This window comes from Microcaecilia unicolor, chromosome 1 (assembly GCF_901765095.1).
Source record: "Microcaecilia unicolor chromosome 1, aMicUni1.1, whole genome shotgun sequence".
Lineage (NCBI taxonomy): Eukaryota > Metazoa > Chordata > Amphibia > Gymnophiona > Siphonopidae > Microcaecilia > Microcaecilia unicolor.
This window is the reverse complement of record NC_044031.1, coordinates 97,723,969-97,745,609: the sequence shown is the minus strand read 5'-3', so window position 1 is coordinate 97,745,609 and position 21,641 is coordinate 97,723,969. Positions and strand designations below refer to the sequence as shown.

Here is a 21,641-nt window from a genome sequence, read left to right as displayed (position 1 = left end):
CAAACACAGCCATACAGACTGTTACACGGTGTAACAGTCTGCATAGCTGTGTTTGCAGCATGCACAGGTACTGGAAGTCCGCTGTGTGGCTACTCATGCATTACAGCAGTAACTTACACCATCATCATCTAGGACAGGCAGGAGTGGCTGACCATCACTGTGTAGAGTTTACATCAAAACCATAAACATTTTCAAACGGCTTTGCTATGTCAGATGGCCATATCAATAAATAAGCTAAACAAAATCATAAGCCAGCACTTCCTGGTTGCTGACTGTATTGTCCTTGACACGTATCTTCTATTAGACTAGGGTTGCTAACTGGCTGTTTTACCTCTGGCCAAGATTACAACTTGCAGATGAGAAGTTAGTATCACTAAGGTTACAGCATTCAGATCAGGCAGATTGGCAGCAGTGGCAAAACTGACAGCATATCAGCTGCTACTATTACTTGTTATGGATAGGGAAATTGTCAGCATCGAGCACAAAAAAGGCAACAAGCACACACAGTAGCAGCAGCTCCATTATAGTACATATGGATGACACCTGCTACTACAGGCAGCTGAGCTGAGCCTAAGAACAAGAAGTCTGCTACCAAGTATGGGTCTGTACTCCTTCTCTGCCTTCCTCCTTCCCAAGAGATGCTTGAGGGTATTTGCTGCTGCTGCCTAACAGAATTCCTCCCAGGCAGAATATGGCCACACACAATCACAGGTAATGCCCCCATTTGTCCCATTTGAATGGAAGTATAATTTTGGGGGGGTGGGGGGGGGAGGGAAGAATCATGAAAGCATTCTTCGGGATGAATCTTGAGTACAATGTGGCTACAAAAGGGTGCTCTTGGAAATGTGCATGTGAGAGGTGGTGAGGGGAGTGGTTTCAAAGTCTGTGCCTAAGGCAGTAAAAACCTGGGACTGGTACATAGGAAAGATCCAATACCTTCTACTGTTCAGAAGCTGACTGTAGCCCCACAGGAACTGAACATCAACCACCTGTACTTCCCTTTGAAGTGTATAAATGCTAGAGGTTTGGGGGGGGGGGGGGGGGGAAGAGAGCAATCATGTGTACAGAGAGGTCTGGGGAGACTGTGTGTATGGTGTACCTCAAAGAGAAAGATAATATGTACAAGTAGGATCAAAGGACATGGATCATGTGTTTGGAAGTGCAGTGGTAGAACAAGCAAGGTACAGAAAGCAGGTTTGTTTGTTTTTTCTTAATAGTCCTGACAAGGACTAATTTGTGCTACCTACTGGTTTAGTTCTGCTTATTTATTTATTTTTATTTGTTGCATTTGTATCCCACATTATCCCATCTCTTTGCAGGCTCAATGTGGCTTACAATACATCATGAATAATGGTAATACATAAGGAATGTTCCACCCATTGGCATAAATACTGCCCAAGTCGCTGCAGTGTGTAGGGGGTGGGGGCACAGTCAAAAGGGGAAACAACCTTGAACTACAAGGACAGAGTGAAGCAAGCAATTAACTTATCTCTAATGGTATTGGTGTGCCAACTCCCAATATCCTACTTCACATGAATTTACATCATCCCTAATAGCAAAAAAAGTGCTTATGTGCATAACCTCCTCCAGCCAGGGCCAAGATTTGGAATAAGATCTGTGTTATTCTGCAGCTCTCATACTGAGACTTGGTCTCATAGCTGGAGGAGAGGATTCACTTAAGTGAGTCTCCTGCTGCCAGAGACAATTAGGTGATTCATTTCAAGGAGGCGATCCATAGCAGGGCAACACTGTTAGAGATAAATTCAGTGTTTGCTGCACTCACCTCCTGCCAGCCTTAATAGGGGCATAAGGCAGTGCTTCTCAAACATTTCAACAATATGACCAATTTTTTTTATTTTAACAACTAAAAATTCACGAGACTCCAGAAGATGATTAAACACAAGAGTACTTTATACTGCTTCTAATATGTTTTAGGCTGTTGAAAAGTTCCAGCAAAAATTTATTTAAAAAAAAAAACAACAGAATGCCTTTACTCCCCCTCCCCTTCCAAAGCAAGACAGCCACAGTAGCAGTGGTGGCAACAGTCCCCAATACCGTGTATGGGTTTCCAGTCTAATAGGAAGCCTGCTCACAAGAAACCAGGGCCTATAAGTGTTCACTGTTTACAGGCACCATGCTGACTGCCACTAGTAGGCAAGTTACAGTGAAGGTCCAGAGACTGGTGAGAAGAACTGTTTCTGTGACCCCCATCCACTCACGTGGCCCTATTTGGAGACCAGATCCACAGTCTGGGACTCACTGACATAAGGTTTTATTAGGTGGGTGTGCAAGGGGGAGAGATTTCCCCCACCACCACCCTCACCATTATGGGTACTCTCAAGCAAAATTTTGCTTGGGGGTGAGGAGGGCCTGGAACTTGTACTTACATCACTGACAATCACAGGTTTGGGGGACAGCAAGTTGTCAGAAGTTATAAGTTCATGCTCCATACACAGGCACACAAGAAAGCATAACAGCAATTACATTAACTATAAGCCATACAGTTTATATAAATACTAGTAAAAAAGGCCCGTTTCTGTAAGAAATGAAACGGGCGCTAGCAAGGTTTTCCTTTGAGTGTGTATGTTTGACAGAGTGTGTTTGACAGTGACTGTGTGTGAGAGAGAGAGAGTGAATGTGCGAGTGTGTGTGTGTGACAGAGTGTATATGTGTGTGTGAGACTGTATGAGAGAGAGACTGTGTGTGTGTGAGACTGTATGAGAAAGAGACTGTGTGTGTGTGTGTGTGAGTGAGAGAGAGATAGACTGTGACAGAGTGTGTGTGTGTGTGTGGGCCAACTTAGTGTGTGGGAGAGAGAAAGACAGAATGTTGATTGTGTGTGTGTCACAGACAGAGAGACACAGCGAGGCTGTGAGAGAGAGACAGTAATTCACTGTGTGTGTGAGATACCGACAGTGTGTGTGTGTGTGTGTCAGAGAATGTGTCTGTGAGACAGAGAGAGGGTGGGGTACGGGATAGGTGATTTTCGAAGGGGGGGTGACGTGCACAGAGGGATATCGGTGGGGCCAGTCAGGGGTGGGGAGGGTAGCAGCATGGGTGTAGGCATCGCAAGGAAGTTTGTCTGCATCTGTGACAGACATTGTGTGTGTGTGCGACAGAGGGGTAGGGGTGGGCGTGGTGATTTTGGAAGGGGGTGGGTCAACATGCACGGAAGGGGATCGGTGGGGCCAGACTCGGAGGGGGGGAGTGAGAGACATGGAGTGTGTGTGTGTTACACCGTAGCAATGTGTGTGTGTGTGAGAGAGAGAGAGAGAGAGAAAGAGAGAGAGAGAGAGAGAGAGAGAGAGAGAGAGAGAAAGACAGAATGTCGATTGTGTGTGTGTGTGTCACAGTCAGAGACACAGCAAGGCTGTGTGAGAGAGAGAGAGTGATTCACTGTGTGTGAGATACCGACAGAGTGTGTGTGTGTGTCACAGAATGTGTCTGTGAGAGAGAGGGAGGGAGGGGTGCAGGGTACGTGATTTTTGAGGGGGGGGGGGCGACGTGCACAGAGGGGGATCGGCGGGGCCAGTCAGGGGTGGGGAGGGTAGCAGCATGGGTGGAGGCATCGGCAGGAAGTTTGTGCGCGTCTGTGGCTGACATTGTGTGTGTGTGAGACAGAGGGGTAGGGGTGGGAGTGGCGATTTTGGAGGGGGGGTGGGTCGACATGCACGGAGGGGGATCGGCAGGGCCAGACTCGGAAGGGGGAGGGTAGCGGCATGGGTGGAGGCATCGCAAGGAAGTTTGTTCGTCTGTGACAGACATTGTGTGTTTTTATTTTGTTACATTTCTACCCCGCGCTTTCCCACTCATGGCAGGCTCAATGCGGCTTACATGGGGCAATGGAGGGTTAAGTGACTTGCCCAGAGTTATCAGGAGCTGCCTGTGCCTGAAGTGGGAATTGAACTCAGTTCCTCAGTTCCCCAGGACCAAAGTCCACCACCCTAACCACTAGGCCACTCCTCTGTGTGTGTGAGACAGAGGGGTTGGGGCGGGAGTGGCGATTTTGTAGGGGGGGGGTCGACATGCAAGGAGGGGGATCGGCGGGGCCAGACTCGGAAGGGGGGGAGGGTAGCGGCATATGTGCAGACATCGCAAGGAAGTGTGTGTGCGTGTGTGACAGACATTGTGTGTGTGTGTGTGAGAGAGACTGAGAGAGGGTTTTCAACAGGGGCGGGCAGTGTCTCGGAGGTGGGTGAAGACAGTTTTTGAAAGTCAGGGAACATGCATTAAAGTTAGTGAGCGTCACCTCCCTCCTTACCGGTACTCCATAATTGAGCGCGGTGTCCTGCACACTGGAAACTGTGGAGGGAGTGTTTCATGTCAGGCAGTGTGGAGCTGTTTCTGTTTTTTTTGCTGACGCCGGTATCTGTGGAGGGAGGTTGTGGTCCCTGTCAGTAGTGTTTTGGGAGGGCGGCAGCCTCAAGCCTTTTCGGTTAGCTGCGCAAGGCTGGTTTTTTTTTTTTGCTGTCTTGTTTGATGCCAGATTTGCGCGTGGCAGTGTGTGTGTGTGGGGGGGGGGGGGGGGGGGGGGGGGGAATCAGCTGTGAGTGATGTCAGCCTGGCTACGGAGCCTAGCTCAGCAACGCCGAAGGAGCCATGGACACAGGCAAGACATTAGAACGTTGGTGGTGAGAATTATTATATAGGAAACGTGTTTAGTTCAGTCTCGAGCCTTGGCCCCGATTTCTGAAAAAAATGGGACACTACACTGAACTTGCAATACGTGAGACTAGCAGCCAGGAAGTGCCAGCACATGAGTTTTGAAACTTTTTGCCACGCTGGCACAGACTGTATACCATATTTGGCAGCTAAGTATTATGCTGAGGGGGGGGGGGGGGGGGGTGGGATGAGGGACGATATATGGATATAAATAGGTGACCGTGCAGGTCTTTTTCTGCTATCATCTACTATGTTGCTATGTGTTGAAGGAGATGGGATATATTTAAAAAAAAAAAAAAGGAAAGGAAGGGAAGGGAAGGAGACAGGAAAATAAGAGTAGAGGGATGAGTGAGGGGGCTGAAAGAAGTGAGAAAAGCAACCCATGAGAAAAGACAACAATGAGGGTAGGAGAAATGGAAGATAAGGAAAAGATGGAGAGAATGAGGAAGCTTGGAAGAGAAAAATCTTGGACGTAAAATGGAAGGAGAGAGAACTAAAAGGAGCGATCTTACCACTATTTCATTATCTCTGCCAAAACTTAACTTCTAAAAATACCAAGAGCTACTGTATTATTCTTCTGAAGCTACAGTACTGATTATAAGAAACTGGATACATATACACAACATACCGTATACACGCGAATATAAGCCCATCAGAATATACAGAGAAACAGAGAAAGGAATCCCTGCAAAAGAGGGCTTGAAGTTCAGAAACCCATCTTCCAGAATAGATAGCAACCAGAAAATCTGATTATAATGTCTGATCTTTGATAGTGGTCTTCTTAAAAGGTTCAAACAGGGCTTTTTGAAGAGCCTTAAGATAAGGAGCAAGATTACATTCTGGACAGACTTTCTGAAGAGGAGGATGTAAATGATAACTCCCTTCAGATCAAGCGACCCTTAGGGGGAGGAATGCTGGCTTCGGCCTAACCCCTGGTAAGCCTTCCTCAGCTGAGAGGTGCCCAGCTCTACCACCGGCTGCCTTTCAGGTGCTGTGGAGGACTTGCAGCTCATCTGCATATACTTTATAGCCTTCTCCGGGGTGACTCCCAGGTCCACTCCAATCCACTCACGGCCTCCGCTCTAGGTGCCGGGCATTTTTCTCTTTACATCTATTTTTCTCCCAGTTACTACTTATGGCTCCAGTACACTTTTTCTTCTTGGCACTGTCCCTTCCTAATTTGTTTCTCCATCTTAAACCACTGTACACTGCAGGAGCACAATCTCCACCATCTGTATTTGTCATCTCACCATCTGTTTTTTCCTCTTCCTTTTTCTCAGCTCTCAACCTTAAACATTTCCTTCCTTCTATTCATCCATCTCCTTTCTGAGTACATCTCGCCTTCGTCGCTGTCGTCGTACCTCTCCTACTCTTCTCCGTACTCTCTTACTCCTTCTCCTGCTCTCCGCTGGGGACATTAATCCCAATCCTGGTCCTCCACACCTGTCCTCGTCCTATCCATGCAAACGATTCCAGGATGTCTCCAATCTCATCTCTATTCCCCTCCTCCTCCCCTTCTCATGTGCCCTGTGGAATGCCCGCTCGGTCTGCAACAAACTTTCCTTCACCCATGATCTCTTCGTCTCCCATTCCCTTCAACTGCTCGCCCTAACTGAAACCTGGCTCACCCCTGACGACTCTGCCTCAGTCGCAGCCCTATGCCATGGAGGTTATCTTTTCTCCCACACTCCCCACCCAGTTGGCCGCGGAGGAGTCGTCGGGTTTCTACTTTCGCCCTCCTGTAGTTTTCAACCCCTCCTCCTACCGCAATCTCACTGGTTCTCATCCTTTGAAGTTCACTCCATCCGTCTATTCTACCCGCTGCCACTCAGAGTTGCAGTCATTTACCGCCCCCCTGATAAGTCCCTCTCTTCCTTTCTTACTGACTTCAATACCTGGCTCTCCATTTTTCTTGAACTCTCATCTCCGTCCCTCATTCTTGGAGACTTTAACATACACGCTGATGACCCATCCGACTCTTATGCTTCTCAGTTCCTCACTCTGACATCCTCCTTCAACCTCCAGCTGAGCTCCACCACCCCTACTCACCAAACTGGCCATTGTCTTGACCTCGTCCTCTCCTCTACCTGCTCACCCTCCAAATTCTGCGCCTCAGCTCTTCCTCTCTCTGATCATCACCTGATCACCTTCACACTTCATCACCCTCCCCCTCAGTCCCGCCCAACACTAACCACTACTTCAGGAATCTCCAGGCTGTCGACCCACCCATCTTATCCGGTGTGAGATGCACAATCCTATGGTGCGAGAGTTTCACCACATGCATCAACTGGTCCATGAGGAACAGACACCAGCACTCCACTTACTGGAGTTGCAAGAACCTTGGTCCTCTGTCCTTATGTCTGAATTATCTAACTCGCAAGTCCTGCAGGCCTCCTGCAGTTGAGGGCCCAACCCTTGGTGAATGGTAGTCTTCGCAGGTGAAGATTCCATGCCTACTGGTGATTGCAACACAATGCCCGCGATTTTGACTGTTTTTGTGCATCTTGTTTTCCTGAATTTGTACATGCATACGTCACCGTATAAACTGCCTACCTCCTCTTATTACCTATCTGTCCCAATCTGTCTTACACATTATGCAAGCCAGAAGTGGGGATATGGTCTGCAAACCCCTGTTCCTTGAATAATATGAGATTTTGCCTTTTGACCCCACTAATCAGGAGCTAAATAATTTGATTTCCACTATTGCTATTAATGCACATCTTTCCTTCAATCTTATTTTCTCATGTTTAATTACTTCAGTACAGTCCTTTGTAAATGGCCTTTATGGTTTGCCTTTTGGTTTTACATTTAATTAACAGTGTATTTTCATGTTACCATGTTAGCATGTTTCTTGAAATAGATCTATTACTTCTGCTTATTCAATTCAGGCTGCCAATGCCCACCAAATTATGATTGTGCATGCCTAGGACAAAGACATGGAAAGATCCAAGTTTGTACACCGCAAGTATTACGTCTTCAAGATCTATCCAGGCCCAAATGATGTTAGATCCCCCAAGGTCGTGGCAATAATCTTTACACCTTGCAAACTACTGGACCACAAGTCTTGGGTCCATGTGAAAGATACACGGGTTTACCCAGCCGCGGAACCAGATGTTACCAGCCACTTCCTTCAGCAGGCCAGCAGCGACTGATTCCTGTTTATGAACATTATAGATTCATATTTTGCTTTATTTTCAGTTTATCAGTAATCCTGTATATATGCATATTGGAAAGGTTTTATTTTTATTTTCTTATGTCTTCCTTTTTAGCTAATGACACATTTTCTATAATGAATGCACGTTCGTAATTGGACCCATATTGTTCTTATTGTTTCTGTAAGATTTTCCCCGTTATTTCTGTTTATGTAATTCAAATTGGCATTGCTTCAATCAGGATATATGGGAATGACCCACTGAAATTGCTATTACTATCTTTGCGATATGATGCAACTTCATAGTTGCTATCCACTTCTTAGTGCTCATGATTGTATGGTCATGTTGTAAGGTCCAGAAATTCCATCCACAACCTAAGACAGCCGGCCATCACAGTACTAATCATATATTTGTTGAGTCCATAACAATGCTTAATCGAAACTGCTATTCCTTCCTAAGATCACTGAGACAGAGCAAGTCTCAAGAGGGGTGACAACATGATTGAGGCCAAGAGGGTAATGAAGAGATATAACAATGTAACCAATACAAATGTATAATCAGCATATAATCAGTACATAACCTATGTATTAATCAGCTTGATACTTTTTAGTAACATATGCATATACTGTTAGAAAAGAATATAATCAAACCTGCAAATTAATAGGTTTAATGGTATTACCCTTGTGGTTGTATTTTGTTGCTGAACCGCAGGTATGGTCCCAAGAGGTGTTAGAATGAGCCAGAGATAGTATCCATGTTGTGACTCAAGAGGGGTTAGAATGAGCCAGAGATAGTATCCATGTTGTGACTCGGATTCCAAAATTTTTATCATGCCAGATTTCGTTCATACCCTTACATTTGATAACTTTGCAGGATACCCTCTGGAATAGATGGTACCATGCTAGACAACCCTTATGTCACCCTATGGGATAGGGTGAAGAGGGGAATGTTAATATGTGTTACAACTAGAGACCCCTCCACTGGAATAGTGGTGGGACAAGCTCTATAGCCTAGGCTGCTAAGAAGCACTGATTAGGCCAGAAAATCTGGTGATGGCTTTGCAGCTGAGTACTTGCTGAAGCAGGGCCCAGCTGACAAGCCTTATCAGGATCTGGGGTAACATCCAGATACAGTTTTAAAGGTTAGATGAAGGATTAAATGACTTGAATAACTAAAACTTAGGTCAAGCAATTGAATTTAAAATGGAGTCCTTTTCATAAAATGGATACCTATCCCTGCATTAGTCAGAGAGTTGTTTACCAAAAAGGATGTTACAGGTATTGAGAAATTGTAAGAAGGGGGAGATTTGGGCTTCCGATCTACCTTGTGCTTAGCTTGTGGTCAGTGACTGAAGGCGGATGGTATTTGCATGGTAGAATATACTGTCTTAATGAGTGAAAAAAGGTATACAGTGGTGGAAATAAGTATTTGATCCCTTGCTGATTTTGTAAGTTTGCCCACTGACAAAGACATGAGCAGCCCATAATTGAAGGGTAGGTTATTGGTAACAGTGAGAGATAGCACATCACAAATTAAATCCGGAAAATCACATTGTGGAAAGTATATGAATTTATTTGCATTCTGCAGAGGGTAATAAGTATTTAATCCCTCTGGCAAACAAGACCTAATACTTGGTGGCAAAACCCTTGTTGGCAAGCACAGCGGTCAGACGTCTTCTGTAGTTGATGATGAGGTTTGCACACATGTCAGGAGGAATTTTGGTCCACTCCTCTTTGCAGATCATCTCTAAATCATTAAGAGTTCTGGGCTGTCGCTTGGCAACTCGCAGCTTCAGCTCCCTCCATAAGTTTTCAATGGGATTAAGGTCTGGTGACTGGCTAGGCCACTCCATGACCCTAATGTGCTTCTTCCTGAGCCACTCCTTTGTTGCCTTGGCTGTATGTTTTGGGTCATTGTCGTGCTGGAAGACCCAGCCACGACCCATTTTTAAGGCCCTGGCGGAGGGAAGGAGGTTGTCACTCAGAATTGTACGGTACATGGCCCCATCCATTCTCCCATTGATGCGGTGAAGTAGTCCTGTGCCCTTAGCAGAGAAACACCCCCAAAACATAACATTTCCACCTCCATGCTTGACAGTGGGGACGGTGTTCTTTGGGTCATAGGCAGCATTTCTCTTCCTCCAAACACGGCGAGTTGAGTTCATGCCAAAGAGCTCAATTTTGGTCTCATCTGACCACAGCACCTTCTCCCAATCACTCTCGGCATCATCCAGGTGTTCACTGGCAAACTTCAGACGGGCCGTCACATGTGCCTTCCGGAGCAGGGGGACCTTGCGGGCACTGCAGGATTGCAATCCGTTATGTCGTAATGTGTTACCAATGGTTTTCGTGGTGACAGTGGTCCCAGCTGCCTTGAGATCATTGACAAGTTCCCCCCTTGTAGTTGTAGGCTGATTTCTAACCTTCCTCATGATCAAGGATACCCCACGAGGTGAGATTTTGCGTGGAGCCCCAGATCTTTGTCGATTGACAGTCATTTTGTACTTCTTCCATTTTCTTACTATGGCACCAACAGTTGTCTCCTTCTCGCCCAGCGTCTTACTGATGGTTTTGTAGCCCATTCCAGCCTTGTGCAGGTGTATGATCTTGTCCCTGACATCCTTAGACAGCTCCTTGCTCTTGGCCATTTTGTAGAGGTTAGAGTCTGACTGATTCACTGAGTCTGTGGACAGGTGTCTTTCATACAGGTGACCATTGCCGACAGCTGTCTGTCATGCAGGTAACGAGTTGATTTGGAGCATCTACCTGGTCTGTAGGGGCCAGATCTCTTACTGGTTGGTGGGGGATCAAATACTTATTTCCCTCTGCAGAATGCAAATAAATTCATATACTTTCCACAATGTGATTTTCCGGATTTAATTTGTGATGTGCTATCTCTCACTGTTACCAATAACCTACCCTTCAATTATGGGCTGCTCATGTCTTTGTCAGTGGGCAAACTTACAAAATCAGCAAGGGATCAAATACTTATTTCCACCACTGTATAAGAGCTGCCAATCTGGGAGGAGTTTGGATTTTTCCAACTCTACCCAGAGGGCAGAACTACGGTCGGTTGTTCTGACACTTTGACTGATGAGAGTACCAGACTAATTGAAATTGTAATTGGGTAAGATTGAAATAAATGTTATCACCTGTCTCCCTTGTTTGTGTCTATTTCTTGGCTACATACCTTCTTTCTCCTAATACACCTACACAGATAAATTATCCTCTATAATACCCACATAGGCAAAAAAAAATCCCACTCATTAATACAGTATGTGGGAGAATAGATGCACTAAGATGCTCTTAGAAATTAGGAGCCAGAAAACAGAGGTCATATTTAAGGGATTCTGCGCCTTCTGAAACCCTCTCTCCACCTCCGTGGGCAAGGGTCCTGCAGGGGTCTAGAGAGGGGTAATTAAAAACATATCTGTACTCAATATAGAAGTGTACTTGAGATTGCGTTTGTCAACTCTAAACATGTATCTGTGCTGTTTTCATTTGAGGCATACGTGCTTATTTTCTTACATGTAGCTAACTTTAACTTGGTTCGGTGTTGCTCCCCCTTGCGTACCTCCCTCCAAGGAGAACCATGGGGTTCACTGGTGCTACTCCGAACAACTGCGACTACACTATTACACTCTCCTGACAGCCACCACCTTTGTTCTTCTTACATCCCTTTCTTTTGTGTCTACTGAGAGCACATTATAAATGTTTCATTTGCAGTCTTGCGAATTCTTGCCTTTGTGCTCCTAGCTGGACATTTACTGTTTGTACTTATTGTGCAAGTATATCTGAGATTGCCTCTGTCATCTCCACACATATATCTGTGTCCTTGTTTTTTTTTTTTTGCTCATTGGTGACACAAATTTGCTATCACATTGACATGCTGTTTCCAGCACCATATAGTGGTGCTGTTCCTTTGCTGGTTTTTGCCTGTGTGGGAAGCACCTTAACAGTGTTGCTTTTTTTTTTTCTTGGGTTCAATGGAGGGGTGCCAATATGTGATGGGTTCAATTATTAAACTCATAGGCTAGAAGCTAAGGAGTTCGATAGGGAACTAGTTGAGGGTTTGGGGAGGGCTGTTGGGGGGTATGTACACTCCTTGTTCAGCGGTGGTGGTCAATGTGGGGGAGGTTTGTGGTCCCAGTCAGTATTTGGGGAGCAATACAACGGGAGTTGGTCTTTTCATTAGAGGTTCCCTATTTGTTGGGGTGGGCTTGGGGGTTATTGTATTGTTGTTCTCTTGTGGGGGAGGGTGTAGGCTGGAGCACTCTTCCTCTGCCATAAGTGGAGCGTTTTTGGAGGGCTTGTCCCTGATCTTTCTGGGTTTTGAGGGAGATTATGTTTAAAATTGTATCTTGGAATGTTGGAGGCATTGTCTCTCCTATTAAACGAAGTAAATTCTGCAGGTTTTAAACTGACTTCCTCGGAACATAAAAAATTGTGTTGATGGTGAGTTGGAGATAGAGTTCCACACAAAATAGAAAAGCTGGGGTAATTATATTATTCAGCAAAGCTTTATTAGTGGAAAAACAGCACTCTACAATGGATCCGCTAGGACATTATATAATAATTATATAATAATAATTATATAATAATGCAGGTGCTTTTAAATCAAAAGGCTCTGTTATTAGTTAATATTTATGTACCTAACCAGTATGACAAGACATATGCACTCTTTTGACCATATTCCAATTGTCATGGGGGGTGACTTTAACTCTGTATTTGACCCTTTGGTGGATAGCTCCAATCCCTCCCATGTACTGCCAGTAAATTATAATCATAGGATGCCTTGATTGTGTTCTTCCCTTGATTTGTTAGACTCTTGGCGTTTATTTCATCCGGGAGAAAGGGACTTCACTCATCACTCTCGAATAGACCACCTTTTAATCCCTACCACTTGGTCTTCAGTTCTGCAGCAGGCAGAGATAGGTCCCACTCAAGTGTCAGATCACACTTTACAGACCACACTTTAATTTGGATAACCCTCTCTTGAGACACAAGGCCCAGGGATAGACTATTGGAAATTTCCTAGAGACTTGTATTATGATTTTAAATTTCATACTTATATACAGGAGAAGTGGAAGGAATATACGGTTCATAATGGAGCTAGCTTTGCGACTGACCCTGTGCTTTTTTGGGAAGCCACCAAGGCTGTTATTGGTGCCACTGTATCTTACTCCATACATAAAAGAAAAGAGGTTCACTTGGAGGCACAGGTTAAGAGAGATAGGCAGCTGTTTGGTTCTCATCCTAATGCTTCTACTAAAGCTTGTCTCTTGGCCTCGCAAACAACTTTAAATCAATTGAATCACTCTAAAATCCAGAAGTCTTATACCTATACCGTTACCAACCATACAAGTATGCCAATATGCATGGGCAGCTACTTGTGCGGTTGATGAAGCAGGTGGGGGAGGGGGGAAATCGTCTCACGTATCGCAGTTGAAAGACTCAAGGGGGAATTATCCTTGTACCAATTAAGGCATCAGTAATGTTTTTAATGAATTCTACACACAGCTGTATTCTTCTGCAGAAGATGTGGGTTTGGAGTACGGGGCTTATCTTTCTGGTCAGTAGCTTCCTCAGGCAACTGCGGCCCAGCAGGATATTCTCAATGAGCTATCACGAAGTCTGGTGGGGTACCCGGGATAGTCCGCTTCACAAATCACCAGGGGTGGATGGATTGTCTTCGAAATTCTACAAACTTCTGGTGAAGGAAATCGCCCCTTGCTTGTTGGTGGTATTTAATTCCTTTATCCAAAGTGGGTTCTTGTCGACCACTTTAAGCAAAGCTCAGACAATGGTGCTGTTAAAGCCGCGTAGAGATCTTCACCATGCGGATTCTTATCAACCCACCTTGCTTTTCCCGTATGAAACTAAGCTTTTTGCTAAAATTCTCGCGAAACGTCTAGCTCAGGTTTTGCCTTGCCTGATCACCACTCCTCAGGTTCACTTTGTGAGATCATGCTCAGTAGCGAGGAATATGAGGAAGATCTTGGACTTTCTGGAGATGTTGTAGTGCTCTTCAGCATTTTCTCTGCATATCAGTTTTGATACAGAGAATGTGTTTCACTGAGTACAGCCTTTTATGTTTGATGTTTAGGTAGCATATGGTTTCACTGGAATTTTTCTGGCAGCACTTCGGGCTCTTTATCATGACCCGGTAGCGGAGGTGTGGGTGAATGGGACGTCCTCTGCTTCATTTGATATAGATTGGGGAACAAGACAGGGGTGTCCCCTTTCTCCACTCTTGTTTGTATTGGTTCTAGATCCCCTGACTCGAGATGTTTTAGGTACAGAGGGTGTGCGGGGAGTTAAATTTGGCTCAGAGCATTTTAAAATCTCTGCTTTCGCTGATGACCTTCTGGAAGTTCTGCAGGATCCCTGAACATCTTTGCCAGTCCGGATGACATGCTAAGTCAGAGGTTCTTACTCTTAACGGATGAAGAGTGAGCTCAGTTGAGATGTCCCTTTAAGAGGTCTCAAACATCTTTTTCTTATTTAAGTATTCAGCTTTCTGTTAACCTAATCCATTTATATAAAGCAAATGTTTCCAAACTATTTTCCTTTACTAAAACCTTGTTGGGGCAATGGGCTGGCCTCCTGCTCTCCCTATTGGGTCACATCTCTCTATTCAGTGTGATCATCTCTCCCAAATGACTGGGGGTTATTATTTATTTTTTTTTTTTTTTACAAACTTTGCCCTTACATTTATCCGCCAGAGACTTGAAGGGTCTCTCTAGCCTGCTATCCAGATTTTGCTGGGTGGGTAAGATACTGACAGGGGGATGATCAGAAGCAAACGCCAGCGCTAGAGGCTGTTAGTGCCATACTAGCGCCAGCGTTTGCTACCGCCCCATGATCAGAGTCCCCGAGCGCGTGAAACAATGCGCTCAAGGGCTCTGAATGCAACTAGCATGCAAATGCATGTAAAACAGGGCTAAACATATTCATCCCCAATGATCAGCAACCAGCGCGCCAAAGACTGGGTCGCTAGCCACAGCAAACCCTACGCTGGCGTCAGGGTTTGCAGACCATTGGGGAGGAATGGTGAGCCCTGTCCAGCATGCATTTACAAGATAGCAGGCCCCCCATCTCCCCAACAAAGCAAATCCAAAGACCCCCCCCCCCCCCAGCAACAGGGGGCAGGAGGTCCGGCGGACCTCCGTTCCCCCTCCTCCAGGTTCAGGCCCAGTGGGTGACCAACCCCCCCCCCACCCGACACAGTTCAGGGAGGGCTGGAGATCCGGTAGATCTCCAGCCCCCCCTAACCCCCCAGCATTAGCCTCACCCACCCCCCCCCCTCCTTGGGTAGGAGGAGGGAGGTAGCCTGCCTCCCTCCTCTTTCTTTGACGCCGCAAAATGGCAGCGCCCAGCCCTGCCCAGTGTATCTTGGGATGCGCTGGGCTGGGCTTCACACCATTTCTGCATTTAGTGGGGAACTAGAGGGGGAAGGGTCTTAGTATACCAGATGTCAAACTTTATAATATGGGTCCCAGAAAGCAACAAGGCAAACGATCTGCAAAATCCAAAGTGGAGAACAAACCAGCAGATCAGTATAATATCCAAAATACTTTATTGAAGATACCGTATGTTAGACAAATGCCCGACACAGGCCGTGTTTTGCCCAACAAAAGGGCTGCGTCAGGGGCTATAATGAACAACAAACATAACAAATTTAAAAATATTAAAATTATTAAAAAATATATATCTCTATAAAATATATAAAACATCAATGTGAATAAAAATGTACATGTAAACCATAGACATGAATTATAAACATTGAGAGTCTCTTTTGATTCAAAAATAATATAAACATTTAAAGGCACATTAAAATGAATATATAAAATTACATTAGACAACTAATATTTAAAAATATAACACTTTTTATCCTGCTGTTTGGGAGTGCTCAGCTGTTAAATCTTTCTGAACATTGGTGGTCAGATACTTGGAACAAATATAGGGGAAAGAGGTTTTATTTTCTCCTGGAGGTATTCTCTTTGGATACACTTCAGCTTTGAGAATGGGACTAAACAACAAAATCTTTGGATACAGAAAGCACGCTTAGTGAACAAGAAATGTATTTTTCAATGCTGGACTCGTCCAGAGGCTTCTTATTGGTTATGACACAATTTATTTTTGTTTATTTTTATTTTTGTTACATTTGTACCCCGCGCTTTCCCACTCATGGCAGGCTCAATGCGGCTTACATATTGTATACAGGTACTTATTTGTACCTGGGGCAATGGAGGGTTAAGTGACTTGCCCAGAGTCACAAGGAGCTGCCTGTGCCGGGAATCGAACTCAGTTCCTCAGATCCCCAGGACCAAAGTCCACCACCCTAACCACTAGGCCACTAATCAGTTCCATACTCTCTTTTTAATGGAGCTTAGGGACTCACAACTACATTTTAAATCACAATGCAATCTTTATTTAATTGGGGGGGGGGGGGGCAGTATATTCACAGTCTAGCCCCCTGGGCTGGTAGTCATATCCTCAAGTCAGCTAGGTGCTCTTTCGGGTGCATTTTAATGTCATGCCATCTTTTATGCCACGGCTCTAATCTCTCCTACCACATTGGTTGGTGCTAGTTGGCTTTATAACCATAGAGTAGGGGTGGGAGGGAGGGTGGAAGGTTAATGAGAGTCTGGGAGGGTATAGGTAATCTTGGGTCTATCCCTTTGCACCTCTCAGCCACTATGTCTGTACTTGGTGGTTTCTGTACTGTAGCTCTTATTGCCAGTAGGGAGTCATAAGAAACTAGGCTCTCCACAACCTGTGGTTTCTGTTGTTTGTTCGAGATTTTACGTGTAGCCATGAGGTGGTGGGGGTGGGTTTTGGGGTCGAGTTTAAAGTTGTAATGCATGGAACAGCAGCTTTGTTTTGTAATTGAAAGATTTCTATTTGTTCAATAAAATTGTTTTACACTAACTTCTTCTTGCTCTAAATGATGGGAAGAGGCCTGGGGTGGGGGAGTTTTTGAGACATTGCTGTTACTGGTGTTATCTGTTGCTTTCATTCACATTTTTCATTGCAATCTTATATGACAATAAAGATGGCTTTTGAATAAATATCTCCACAGCACAAATGCACAGGAGGAATATATTCCTCTACAATATATTATTCCTTACCCCACGTCTCATGTAGTAAAAGCTACAAAGCACCAAGGCACTTTCACTTTCTGTATCAAAATGGATGATGGCTTTTCATCCATTTCGATACAGAAAGTGAAAGTGCCTTGGTGCTTTGTAGCTTTTACTACATGAGATGTGGGGTAAGGAATAATATATTGTAGAGGAATATATTCGAGTTATTCCCCAAGTTTTCCACGTCATCACTGTGACCCCTGACGCAGGTGCTAGTCACCGAAACATGGCCCGTGTCGGGTCTTTTTGTCAAGGCTCATTCATTAAAGAACTGTGTTCCATTTTTAAAGGCCCGTGGTGCTGTTTTTTTTGTTTGGACTTTAGTTTGTACTTTGTTCCCTCTCTTTTGTTACATCGAAGTCTACGCTCTCAACATCCAGGCCGTGAGAGCCAGAGACTGGAGGTTGGGATGCAGAAGCGCACCCTCGTTCTGAGTGATGAGGGCTGGAAAACACTCCAATCTCAACGGTTCTTCGGAGAACAACTCCAGAAGAAGAGGGAACCAAATTTGACGCGGCTAAAAGGGGGCAATCAGAATCATGGTTCCGCAGTCTTGCTTGAGTTTCAGCAAAGTCTTCCCCACCAGAGGTATGGGAGGATATGCGTACAGAAGGCCCTTCCCCCAATGAAGGAGAAAGGCATCCGACACTAGTCTGTCGTGGGCCTGAAGTCTGGAACAGAACTGAGGGAGTTTGTGATTGACCTGAGTGGCAAAAAGATCCACCGAGGGGGTGCCCCACGCTCAGAAGATCTGGAGTAGAACGCCCGAATTGAGCGACCATTCGTGTGGTTGCATTATTCTGCTCAACCTGTCGGACAGATTGTTGTTTACGCCTGCCAGGTATGTGGCCTGGAGAAACATGCCGTAATGGCGAGCCCACAGCCACATCCTGACGGCTTCCCGACACAGGGGGCGAGATCCGGTGCCCCCCTGCTTGTTGATGTAGTACATTGCAACCTGATTGTCTGTCTAAATTTGGATAATATGATAGGACAGCCGATCTCTGAAAGCCTTTAGAGCGTTCCAGACCGCTCGCAACTCCAGGAGATTGATCTGAAGACTTCTTTCCTGGAGGGGCCAAACTCCTTGAGTGTGAAGCCCATCTACATGAGCTCCCCACCCCAGGAGGGATGCATCCATTGTCAACACTTTTTGAGGCTGAGGAATTTGAAAAGGACATCCCAAGGTCAAACTGGATTGAATTGTCCACCACTGAAGGGAATTGTGAAATTCGGTGGACAGCTGGATTACATCCTCTAGATTCCCAACAGCCTGATACCACTGGGAAGCTAGGGTCCATTGAACAGATCTCATATGAGGATGGGCCATGGGCGTCACATGAACTGTGGAGGCCATATGGCCTAGAAGTCTCAACATCTGCCAAACTGTGATCCGCTGAGACGCTATGGCCATGGAAACTAGAGACAAAAGATTGTCTGCTCTCGTCTCGGGGAGATAGGCGCGAGCCGTCTGTGAATCCAGCAGAACTCCAATAAATTCCAGTCTTTGAACAGGGAGAAGATGGGACTTGGGGTAATTTATAACAAACCCGAGTAGCTCTAGCAGTTGAATAGTCATCTACATGGACTGTAGAGCTCCTGCCTCCGAGGTATTCTTCACCAGACAATCGTTGAGATAAGGGAACACATGCACTCCCAGTCTGCGTAGCGACGCTGCAACTACTGCCAGGCATTTTGCAAACACCCTGGGCGCAGATGCGAGACCAAAGGGCAGCACACAATACTGGAAGTGCTGCGCTCCCACACGGAATTGAAGATACTTCCTGTGAGCTGGAAGTATGGTGATGTGAGTATAAGCATCCTTTAAGTCCAGAGAGCATAGCCAATCGTTTTCTTGAATCATGGGAAGAAGGGTGCCCATGGAAACCATCCTGAACTTTTCTTGTACCAGGAATTTGTTCAGGGCCCTTAGGTCTAGGATGGGACGCATACCCCGTTTTCTTTTGCACAAGGAAGTACCTGGAATAGAATCCCAGCCCTTCTTGCCCCGGTGGATCAGGCTTGACCGCATTGGTGCTGAGAAGGGTGGAGAGCTCCTCTGCAAGTACCTGCCTGTGCTGGAAGCTGAAGGACTGAGCTCCCGGTGGGTAATTTGGCGGTCTGGAGATCAAATTGAGGGAGTAAACGAGCCGGACTATTTGGAGAACCCACCGGTCAGAGGTTATGAGAGGCCACCTTTGGTGAAAAAATTTTAACCTCCCCCCGACCGGCAGATCGCCCGACACAGACACTTTTATAGCGGCTATGCACATCTGGAGCCAGTGAAAAGCCCGTCCCTTGCTTTTGCTGGGGAGCTAGAGGGGCCTGTTTGGGCGCAAGCTGTTGATGAGAACGAGCACTCTGGGGCTGAGCCTGAGAAGGCTGTCGGGAAGGTGGATTCTACCTATGCTTATTATAGGCAAAGGGAGCATTCCTCCTTCCCCAGAAAAAACATCTACCTGATGAGGTAGAAGTTGAAGGTGCCCGGCGGGAGAGATTGTCCATAGCGGTTTCCTGCTGGTGGAGCTGATCGACCACCTGCTCGACTTTTTCACCAAAAATATTAACTCCCCGGCAAGGGACATCCGCAATCCGCTGCTGAACTCGATTGTCCAGGTCAAAAGGCACGCAGCCATGAGAGTCTGCGCATCACTATACCCTGGGCAGCGGTTCTGGATGCAACATCAAAAGTGTCATAAGCACCCCTGGACAGGAATTTACGACACGCCTTCAGCTGCCTGACCACCTCCTGAAAAGGCCTGGCCTGCCCTGGAGGGAGCTTGTCGACTAAGTCCGCCAGTTGGTTCACATTGTTCCACATGTGGATGCTCCTGTAAAGCTGGTATAACTGAATCTTGGACACAAGCATAAAGGACTGATAAGCCTTCCTCCCAAAAGAGTCCAGGGTTCTAGATTCCCGTCCCGAGGGCGCTGAGGCAAAATCTCTAGAACTCCTGGCTCTCTTGAGAGCGGAATCCACAACCATAGAGTCATGAGGTAACTGCGACTTCATCAACTCAGGTTCTCCATGAATCCGATATTGGGACTCAGCTCTTTTGGGAATCGTAGGATTACTTAATGGCTTCATCCTCCTTGGGGTCGGTCCCGGTGGGCCTGCATAGCAGGAGTCTTCGAGAAAGGTGGAAACCCACTCGACAGCTCCCAGCTCCCAGCGTGTGGTCCCCGGACAGCCATTACCTGTGCTCCCAAAGTCGATGCCATCTCCGGTGCCGATATCGACGCCACCGACCTCAGTACCGATGTCGACGACGAAGAACCGGATGAAGCTCCAAAAAGTTGGTCCCACTGAGCTGTCTCGACGCCTGTGTCCGCTTTTTTAAGCTAAGACACAACTTACATGCATCTGGGCAATGGTCGGGCCCAAGGCACTGAAGACACCATGCGTGGGGGTTGGTACCTGAGATAGTCCGGTTGCACCAAGTACACTTCATGAAGCCGTTGGACATCCTCGATGACATGGACGGAAAAATAGTGGCAGCGAAATCAAAATTCTCGATTGTGCCAAAAATAAAGGCACAAAATGGAGAAAAACGTGTATGCGCGACCTAAGAGGGTCGCGATGGAAGTGAAAGAAAACTTAAAAGGATCAAAACTAAGAAATAAAGGTTTCTTTTTTTTATTTTTTAATATTTAAGGGAAACAACGTAAAAGAAAAAGAAAATGACGGAAAATGAGACAAAAAAAACCTGAAAAATCAGCGAAGGCTCTTTAAGGGCAAATGGAGAGAGACCGCAAGCACTCTCTTACCGCGGAGAAAAAAGATCTAAAGTGGGACTCTCGCGCGACGGGTGGGAAGATGGCTGCGCACCCGTGCGCTCGAAGGCTCTAGCAAACTTTTGTTGCTAGGAAGATTTCCATTTCTAGGGCTGCCATGGACGTCACCCAATTGTGAGAACAAGCAGCCTGCTTGTCCTCGGAGAAATAAAAATATGTAACATGATACCACCATCATCTTCAAAAGTGCAATTCTAACCACCCATCTCCGCATCAGCTTAGCCCATTCTCTGCAGCTCCTGTGTGATCTGCTTCAGTAGGGGTAGATAGTTCAATTCAAACAGCAACTCTAACCGGTCCGAAATCCGGAATCCTAAGTATCATATACCTTCACTTGCAGTCATAAATTGTATAGAAGACAATCCTTGGAGGATGATACCTCTGTTTTTTCTACATTAATTTTAAAATCTGAAACTGCCAAGAACAGCTCCATCTCAGTTAACAACTCCGGAATAGAATTCTGTTGTACCCGACCAATCTGAATTGGATTCAGACAGTATGATTTCACAGCCTGCATTCCTACTTCTTTCCTTCATTTTTCTATAATATAATTTCTATTAACCTACCACTACAGTTCCTCTTCATACTTCTTTCCATTTCCACCTCTCTCTTATATTCTGCACACACTCTGGGACACTCAGATCTCAATCATCACAAAACATTCAGACTTTGGAAAAGAGAACTACAATCTGACAATCTGTGGGAATGAGCACAGATAAATCTTTAATATCTACCCTGAGGTCTCCTGTATCTTCACCTGCTTCACTCTCTGAAAACTGCAGAAGTCACGTCTCAGTTGATGCTGCAGTTTGATCACTATAATTACAATTATGAAGATTTGTATGACCTTGTCTGTCAGTATCAGATTTTCACTCTAATCAGAC

At 45.7% G+C, this 21,641-nt stretch overlaps 1 protein-coding gene across 1 annotated transcript in view; it reads right to left on the bottom strand.

Moving 5' to 3' along the window:
• The window catches only part of KIF5B (kinesin family member 5B), a 252,723-nt gene that overhangs the window by 85,458 nt on the left and 145,624 nt on the right, over positions 1-21,641 (bottom strand).